Here is a 10015-nt window from a genome sequence, read left to right on the forward strand (position 1 = left end):
AAAAAAAAGGGCAGCATTTACCCAAAGACAAAGCTTTACTTCTGTTTCATTTTTTGGGGGTGGTGGAGGTGAGGGGATAAGGGGAAAGTGAGGATGTTTTATTGTTAATTGAATGAAGGTTTACAGAGCTGACCAGAAGTTTATGTTCAACAAATTATACACTTTATTTCATATCATGGATTGCAATCCCATCCATGAAATAACAGCTACCCACTTCTTCCCTGTCATTTTAAATTTCCATTCCACTCAATCTTCCCAATCAATCCTTCTGAAATTTGTCCTTAGGTAAATGCTGTCCTTTTGGTCTTGAATGGTTAATCATCTCATAGTGAGCATACCTTACTAATGTTGTTGTCCCACCTGTATATCTAATTACCATTTGGCTGAAAATTGAGCCATTAGATGAGTTCCATTCTAGACCTGAAGGGTAGCCAAGAGCCATGATCTCAGGATTTTTCCAGTATCTCTCTGACCAATGAGCCCAGTCTTTTTTTTTTTTTTTTTTAATTGGTTTGATCCTCAAGGTTGGTGGTTCAAGCTCACTAGCTGCTCCTCAGAAACCCCATACAGGGTCACTATGGATTGGAACTGACTTGATGCACTTAACAACAATAATCTCTTCTGCCTTAAATTGATCTAATATGCAATCCAGAAAAACAATGCCTAGGATACCGATCTTTATGCAATCCATTTCATTTTTTGAGAACTCCCAATTTTTCTAGATTCATACTTTGAATATTCTGTGTTCTGATTATCAGTGGATGTTTACAGCTGTTTCTCCTTATTTTGAGTTGTGCACCATCAGCAAATAAAGGTCCTAAAACCTTTGCTCCATTCACGTCATCATGATCAACTCTTCTTTGAGGAGGTAGCTGTTTCCTAATTGTATTTTGAGTGCCTTCCAACCTGAGTTGCTCATCTTCTGGCACTGTGTTTGGCAATATTCAGGTGCTTTTCATAATGTTTCAGTATTCTGATGCTATCTGACGGTGTTCCACTGCTATTCATAGATTTTCAGCGGGTAAACATTCAGAAGTAGTCTGCCTCTTCTTCTCCCTGGTCTGGAAGCTCAGTTGAAAGCTATCCACGATGGGTGACCTAGCTGGTATTTAAATTTTTGGTGGCATAGCTTTCTGCATCATAGTAACACATAAGTCACCACTGTACAGCAAAGTTACAGACTAGTGATAGCTTGTTCTTGTTAGGTGCCATTAAGTCTGTTCAGACTCATAGCCACTGTATGTATAGCAAAACAAAACACTGCCCAGTCCTGTACCATCTTTACAATTGTTATGTTTGAGCCTATTGTTACAGCCACCATGTCAATTCATATTGTTGAGGACCTTCCTAGTTCTCTCTGAAAAACTAGTGGCATAGCTTCCATCATCACAGCAACATGAAAAGCACCACAGTATGACGTACTGACAGGTGACTGGTGGTCCCAGAAATATGAGGTGACTGTAAGTACCATGACTTATGTCAGGTACACCTTACTTCTCTTTGTATTTAGGTTTGTTGCAGATCACAAACCACTTGTACCACTCAGGGACCTTGCAGTGGGTATGAAAGTTGAGGGGTGGTGGCATAGTACATATGGGAGGCTTCCATGAAGCAACTGAAGAGGAGTATGGGACAGTATGTACACATATTGGAGAAGAACACAGGGAAGAGAAGGCAGAAGGGAACAAACAAGATGTATTGCACATAGAGCAGGCACAGATTTTTACAAAGCTTTAACAACTGACCACCAGTACCCCTCATTAGGAGTAAAAATCCTTTATTGATAATAATATGTTCTACTTTCTTTGAAAATAAAAGTTCCCTGCTAAAAGTATCCTTCTCAGAATGGCATCCTGAACCAGATCACAGAAAAGCCCAGAACCAGTATAGTTATTATGGGTCTTAAAGATCATAATAAATCTCTTTTTTCATTAATTCATAAATCCTTTAGACACCTACTGATTTTGTCTATATACTTTCCTATCTCTTACTAGCCCTGGGAAAGATCTTTCACAGCCAATCCCTGTAGATATCTGAATGTGAAATCGGCTATGGTTATTCTTATTCCTCTAATCAGAAGATCAGCAGGTACCTGAGGCTTTTCCATCTGTCCTCCATCTGAACACTGGAATTTAGTAAATCAAAAATTGGTTACAAATTAGGAATTCTGACTGGCTTAATAAAATCCAACCTGGAGTCTTTGCTGGGAAAATGGAGGTGCAAATGTGGTTTGAATGGAGATTCCAGATGAACTCTATTTATCAAAACCTCAAAGTAGTGCCACAGATGACACATGTTTCCCTGGGGAAAAATGTCAAATCATATGAGGAATTGAAATATTTCACAGGATGATTATTGAGTTTTGATAATTTCTTTGAGTGGACTGTTGTTGTTGTTAGGTACCATCAAGTCAGTGCTGACCCATAGTGACCTTATGCACAGCAGAATGAAACACTGCCCGATCCTGGGCCAAACTCACTACTGTTGCTACGCTTGAATCCATCGATGCTGCCACTTGGCCAATGCATCTCATTGGGGGGTCTTCCTCTTTTTCTCTGACCAAACATGGTATCCTTCTCCAGCAACTTGTCCCTCCTGACAATATGTCCGAAGTATGAGAGACGGCGTTTGGCAATCTTGGCCTCCAAGGAGCACTCTGGCTGCACTTCTTCCAAAACGGAGCTATTGGTTCTTTTGCCAGGCCTTGGCCCTTTCAATATTTTCCTCCAACACCATAACTCAAAATCATCAATTCGTCTATGGTTTTCCTTATTCACTGTCCAGCTTTCTCATGCATATGAGGTTATTGAAAATACCATGGCTTGGGTCAGGTACACCTTAGTCTGCAAGCTGACATCTTTGCCCTTCAACACTTTAAAAAGTTCCTGTGCAGCAGATTTGCCTAAGGCAATATGTCGTTTGATTTCTTGACTACTGCTTCCATGAGTGTTGATAGTTGATCCAAGAAGAATGAAGTCCTTGATAACTTCAATCTTTTCTCCATTGATAACAATGTTGTTTATTGGTCCAGTGGTGAGGATTTTTGTTTTCTTGACATTGATATGTAATCCATACCGAAGGCTGTGCTCTTTGACCTTCATCAGTAAATGTTTTAAGTCCTCTTCATTGTCATCAAGCAAGGTTGCATCATCTGCATATCTTTGGTTGTTAATGAGTCTTCCTCCAATCCTGATGCCACGTGTTTCTCCCACGGGCTTTACTCCATTTGCATCATCATGATCAACTCAATGTTGAGGAGGCAGCTCTTTCCCAGTCGCATTTTGAGTGCCTTCCAACCTGAGGGGCTCATTTTCTGGCACTATATCTGTCATTGTTTCTCTGCTATTCATATGGCTTTCAGTAACTAAATATTCGGACATAGTTCATCACTATTTCTTCCTAATTCATCTGGAAGCTCATCTGAAATCTGTCCACCATGGGTGACCCTGCTGGTATTTAAAATGCTGGTGGCATAGCTTTCAGAATCACAGTAACTTACAAGCCATCACAGTACAACAAGCTGACAGACGAGTGGATTAGGTACAGTTTTTCAGATACAAGTAAGTATCTGGAAACTATTGTTCTCAAAGGATTTGACATTAGAAATCCATAAGGAAACCTCTAATAGGTACCCTGCCATATCCCAATGTGATACAGGATAAGGTTCAAAGTACATGGAAACTCACACATACAACAATCTGTAAGCAATAAAGTGTGACTTGTGTAATGTGGTCCACAGAAATATTAAACGAAATACCAAGCCAGTTGCCCTAAGTCCATTCCTACTCATGACAATCCCATTTGCTTCAGAGTAAACTGCACTTCATAGGGTTTTCAAGATTGTGCCCTTTTGAAAACAAATTGCATGGCCTTTCTTCTGAGGTACCCCTGACTAAACTTGAACCTCCAATCTTTAGGTTAGCAGCTGACTGCATTAACTGTTTATACCACACTGAAACTCTAACCATTGACTATTGTTGTAGGTATCATTGAGCCAATTCCAACTCATAGCTACCCCACGTGTGACAGACACTGTCCCATCCTCAAAATCATTGCTTTGTTTGAGGCCACTGATACAGCTACTGTATAAAAGTGGAAGAGCCTCATGAGACGAATTGATACAGCTATTGTATCAATTCGTCTCATGAGGCTCTTCTTCTTTTATCCTGGCACACTACTTTAACCAATCATGCTGTACTTTTTCAGGGACTGCTGTCTCCTGATAATACACTCAAAGTGCATGAGGCAAAGCCTCACTATCCACAATTCCAAGTAGCATTCAGGCTGTACTTCCTCCAAACCAGATTTGTTTGTTTTTTTGACAGTCCATGATACATTCAATATTCTTCACGAACACCATAATTCAATGGCATCAGTTTTCCTTTGGTCTATCTTATTCATTACTCATTCATTGCTTTATTCAGAGCCATTGACAGGAGCCTCCAATTAGAACCCTTCTTTTTCAGCCAAATTTCTCTGTACATATGTGAATCCTAAGTCCCTTTATCAGGGAGTGGTGTGTGCCCCCACCTTCCTGTCCAGATGGGCTCAAGAACCAGCTGGCAACAGTGGGTGTTTGCTTAGCTTGAGGCTTGCTGATCTCTCATCAGAGCTCAGATGGACCTGCCAGGCAGGCAGTAGGTGGTGGTCTTATTTGAAAGCTTGATGTTCTGAGATTTTGTAGTTTCAGTTTTCTCTTTGAGAGGAACTCAGTAGCTCCATGCTTATTTACCCATGGATTAACTCAGAAATTTCATACTGAAAATCAGGTGCAAATAGTCTGGTGATGCTTTAGCTTGCTGGCTAGCTTGTTAAGGCTGTAACAAATTGCCACAAACTTGCTGGTTTAACACAACAGAAATGTGTTCTCTGACAGTTTGGAGGCCGGCATCTGTTATCAAGGTCACTATGCTCTTCTGAAGACTATATGGGACAATCTGTTCTTTTCCTCTTCCAATTTCTGTTGGTTGTTAGCATTCTTTGTTGTTGCTTCACTCCAATCTTTGCTTTGGCCTTTACATGACCTTTGTCGGGATCTTTCCTCTTCTTTCTCTTGTAATTATGTTTAAGGTTCATACAGGTAATTAAAGATTATCTAGTGGCAAGATTCCTAACTTAATTGCATCTGCAAAGACCTTTTTTTCTAAATAAGGTCACAACTACAGGTTCCAGGACTTAAGGCACAAACTCATCTTTTGGAGGGATGTGCCATTCAACCAACTAAAATGACTGTGTGGCTATATCTGGTCACACACTGTGTGCATCTCAAGAGACTGTTTCCTTTCTCATCATTATCCTTTGCACAGAAGCTCTTCCTGAAGGTCTAAATGAGACAATGAAAAACTTCCTTCCAAATTTATTGTATTGTAGAACAGGAATGGTATACTAAAGTAGTATTTGCAAAATTAGGCAATATTAAAGCAATCTGTCAATTTGTCATATTGCAGTGCCTTGCATGTTGCTATGATGCTGGAAGCAATGCCGTCAGAATTTCAAATACCAGTAGAAAGAATCACACACAATGAACAGGTCTCAGAGAAACTTCCAGACTAAGACAGACTAGGAAGAAGGACTTGGTGATCTACCTCTAAAAATAATTGGCTGGTAAAACCTTACGAATAGCAATAGAACATTGGGTGATATAATGCCAGAGGATGAAGCTCTCAGGTTGGGAAGAATTGCCTCCTCAGGTCTGATCAACCTTAATGACATACAAGGAGCAAAGTTCTTAAGACTTTTATCTGCTGATGTGGCACAACTCAAATGAGACGAAACAGCTGCAAATATCTATTTATAATCAGAATATTGAATGTTCAAAACATAAATCTAGGACAATTGGAAGTTCTCTAAAGTGAAATGGAACATTTGAAGATAGATATCCTAGACATTAGGGAGTTGAAATGGATTGATAATGACCATTTGAAATGGGACAGTCATATGGTCTAATATGGCAGGAATGATAAATCAAAGAGGATTGGTGTCACATTCATTGTCAAAAAGAACATTTCAAGATCTGTCCTGAAGTACAATGCTGTAATAGAACAATATCCATAAGCCTACAAGGTAGACCAGTTAATTTGACTATTACTCAAATTAATGCCACAACCACAAATGTCAAAAATAAAGAAATTAAGAATTCTGCCAAATTCTGGACTCTTTTAATTGATTCAATCAAGATGCATTGGTAACTATTGGTGATTGGAATGTGAAAGTTTGAAACAAGAAGGAGCAGTAGTTGGGAAATACCACCACTCGTCTGTCAGTTTGTCATACGGTGGTGGCTTGTGTGTTGCTGTGATTCTGGAAGCTCTGCCACAAACATTTTAAATAGCAACAGTGTCATCCATGTGGACAGGTTTCAACTGAGATTCCAGACAAAGACAGACTAGAAAGAAGGAAAGTAGGACTACTTCAGAACATTTAGCCACTGAAAACCTTATGAATAGCAGCGGAACACTATCAGCACCAGAATTTTGAATATAGAAACATGATAAAGAGCACCAGAATATTGTCAGATATAGTACCAGAAGATGACCACTTCAGGTTGAAAGGCACTCAAAATGTGACTGGGTAAGAGCTGCCTCCTCAAAGTAGAGTTGACGATGACACGAATGGAGTAAAAGACTTCGGGACCTTTATTTGCTGATGAAGTACAAATCAAAATGAAGAAAACAGCTGCAAATATCCATTAATAATTGGAACATGAAATGTACAAAATATGAATCTAGGGAAATTGGAAATTGTCAAAAATGAAATGGAACACATATGGACTGGCATTGGCCATTGTGACTCTGACAATCACATAGTTTATATGCCTGCAATGAAAAATTAAAGAGGAATGGCATCACATTCATCATCAAAAAGGATATATCAAGATCTGTCTTGAAGCACAGTGCTATCTGTGATCAGACAATGTCTATACACCTACAAGGAAGACCAGTGAATACCATTATTATTCAAATTTATGCACCAACCACTAAAGGCAGTGTTAATAAAATTGAAGAATTCTACCAACTTCTTCAGTCTGAAAGTGATCACACATACAATCAAGATATATTGATAATTACTGGCAATTGGAATGCAAAGATTGGAAACAAAAAGGAAGGATTAATAGATGGAAAATATGGCCTAGGTTATAAAACTGGTGCTGGAGATTGCAAGATAGCATTTCATAAGACCAATGACTTCTTTGAAAATACCTTTATTTTTTATTTTTACAATTTGGAAAAAAACATTGTTTCATATACACTAGCTCATTTAATTAAAAAAAAAACAATTCGTTTCTAGATTCTATTACAAATAAAATTACTGTTAGACAGAAAGTGAAAAAAGGTATTAGAATTCAAGTATATGAGTCTTTATAGCAAAAGCTAATATTTTTATAAAATTTCATAGACCACTTTCTTTTATCTTTCACATCATTCAAGTGCTACATTTCTTCAATGATTCTAAATTTCAAAAAATGTCAATTAGGTTTTGAAGTTATATGCATCGTATTTCTCTTTCATTATATAAGTAATTGAGTGAAGGTTTACAGAGCAAATCATTAGTTTTATATTTTACAGGCTTGAGGAGCGTAGTGGTTAGGAATCGGGCTGCTAACCTCAAGGTTGGCAGTTTGAAACTACCAGCCGTTCCACAGGAGAGAGATGAGGCTTTCTGCTCCCATAAAGATTTATAGCCTTGGAAACCTTGTGCCGGGTCACTATGAGTCGGAACCGACTCCATGGTACTTAATAACAAGAACAACAACAACTTAATCTATATTGGTATTGTGTGCTACTGTATGTAGTTGTGAACTCCTGGTGTGGTGCTGTAGGATCAGCACTGAACTGTGAGCCACAAGGTCGGCAGTTCAAAACCACCAACTGCTCCTCGGAAATCCTATACAGGCTCGCTATGAGTCAGAATTAATTCAACAGCACTCAACAACAACATACAAGTAATATAAGCCAACTGCAAACCTTTCTCAGAATCTATAAATATAGATATACTGCTAGACTTTTACAGAATCTATTAAACATCTAGGTATAGTTTGTTTCCATCCCCATTTAGACTCTCTTCTCAAAAGGTAGCCACTTTAACATTGTAGTAGGTGTTTCTATTCTAAAAATTTATGTGCAGTTTTGAGCACAGATCTATGACATACATGGTCTGTAAAGAATTTTTTTCAAAAGTCATTAATCATATTTTCAAAAGTTAGCATACTTTCCAATTGTTCAAAAACATACTGATGTTACTCAATTTTATGTTGCATTCACTGTTCTGTTGTTAGATATAACTTTTCAAAAATGTAGTCAATTCCCCAAATTCTGTGTTGTTCTCCAAAAACATTCATGCTCTCCAGACACTGTATATTGCACAATTTACCAAATAACCTTTTCATTTCAGCACATAGGGCACAAAATGGTGGACCTGAATGTTTACTTGGATCATAAGACAAAATAGATAGGAGGTAACGAAACCCTTTTCTTGTTAGGGACCACATGATGTCAGTGTAGCATTGTCGATGGCATGGCTTAATAGCGACCAATGCTCCTCTATCCCAAATCTGGTCAAATTGGCCAGTATTTGCTCTTGGAATATAAAAAATGTTGCAACAGTACAACAAAACGTTCCCCGAAGAACTCTTAAATATTTTGGCTCCCAGGATTTCAGTGATTGGCTCTTCTGAATAAGAGTGACTCTGCTCCATATAAAATTCCTGTGTCCTAAGTTCACTGTTTTCCACACCAATGGCACTATGTCCCAAGTCTGCAAACCATCTTATGTCAACTGCTTTGCCACAAAAAGGGAAAAATACCCTGAGTCCATTCCCACCGCTAAGAAAAGTATCCAAATGTTTCTTTCATAGTTGATGTCCTTCTTCTTGATGAAATGCAATACACAGTTCACTCACTTGTCTTATCATTCTTGCAGAGTTAATACTTGATTTTTTTGTATCTCAGTATCAGAGTATTCTTTAGTTTCAAGTGAATTTCTTATATCATCCATAGTTTTGCAGACACCTTTGCCTCACAAGCAGATGTCACCAATGTCTTGTCCAACACTGGCTGCTTCACTGTGTCACAAAACCTTTTAAAATAATATAAGAGACTGTACTCATGGACCTCACTAGACGGAATACACAAAAATCAAATTGAGTTCATCTATGGAGAGAGAAGGTGGAAAAGCTCCATATCATCAGTCAAAACAAGACCTGGGGCAGACTGTGGAACAGACCATCAATTGCTCATATGCAAGTTCAGGTTGAAGCTGAAGAAAATTAAAACAAGTCCACAAGAGCCAAAATATGACCTTGAGCATACACCACTTGAATTTAGAGATCATCTCGAGAACAGATTTGATGCATTAGACATGAAAGATTGAAGACTAGGAAAGTTGTGGATGACATCAAGAACATCATACAGGAAGAAAGCAAAAGGTCTTAAGAAGACAGGAATGAAAGAAAAGACCAAACTGGATGTCAGAAAAGACTCTAAAACTTGCTCTCTAAAGTCAAGATGCTAAAACAAATGGAAGAAATGAGGAGGTAAAAGAGCTGAATAGAATATTTCAAAGGTGAGCTCAAGAAGATGAAGTCAAATATTATAACGAAATGTGCAAAGACCTAGGGTTAGAAAACCAAGTGGTAAAAATGTTCATCAGTTCAAGCTGAGGGAACTGAAAAAAAAATTCAAGCCTTGACTTTCAATATTGAAGGATTCTATGATCAACATATTGAATGATGCAGAGAATATAAAAAAATATATAGAAATTTTACAGAGTCACTGTACCAAAAAGAAATGGATAATGTTCAAGCATTTCAAAAGGTAGGATATGATCAATAGCAAATGATAATGAAGGAAAAAGTCATTGAGGGTGTGCTAAAGACACTGGCAAAGAACAAGGCACCGGGAAGTGATGAACTACAAATTGAAATCTTTCAACAAATGATGCAGCACTGGAGGTACTCACTCATCTATGCCAATAAATTGGGACGACAACTACCTGGCCACTTGGAAAAGATAAATAT

General features: G+C 38.2%; 1 pseudogene; it reads right to left on the bottom strand.

Moving 5' to 3' along the window:
• Positions 1-8257: 8257 nt before the first annotated feature.
• On the bottom strand, positions 8258-8994 carry LOC102820193 (annotated as a pseudogene).
• Positions 8995-10015: the final 1021 nt, after the last annotated feature.

The sequence above is a fragment of the Chrysochloris asiatica genome, unplaced genomic scaffold (assembly GCF_000296735.1).
Source record: "Chrysochloris asiatica unplaced genomic scaffold, ChrAsi1.0 scaffold00015, whole genome shotgun sequence".
NCBI classification, from domain to species: Eukaryota; Metazoa; Chordata; class Mammalia; order Afrosoricida; family Chrysochloridae; genus Chrysochloris; species Chrysochloris asiatica.